Source organism: Elephantulus edwardii, unplaced genomic scaffold, assembly GCF_000299155.1.
Source record: "Elephantulus edwardii isolate Elephantulus edwardi_28Jun2011 unplaced genomic scaffold, EleEdw1.0 scaffold00094, whole genome shotgun sequence".
NCBI lineage: Eukaryota > Metazoa > Chordata > Mammalia > Macroscelidea > Macroscelididae > Elephantulus > Elephantulus edwardii.
Genome location: NW_006399844.1, coordinates 8,735,076 through 8,735,306, shown reverse-complemented (window position 1 = coordinate 8,735,306; position 231 = coordinate 8,735,076).

Sequence of the window (231 nt, the reverse complement as noted above, 5' to 3'; positions counted from 1 at the left end):
GGGGGGCTGCGGCCTCCAGCCTCTTTCGCCACCCGGGCCACTGCGGAGCCGCGTCCTTGTCGGGTGGGCCGGTCTGGGCCCCCCTGCCCCCTCGCGTCCGTGGGCAGTCGGGGAAGGACATTCCCGGAGCCGCCTCCTACCCCTCAGTCAGAGAGGCAGGCAGCTCGCTGCCCCCTCCTCCATCTCAGTATCCAAACGGAAACGCCAGCCTGGGATGGCAGGAGGGCTGTG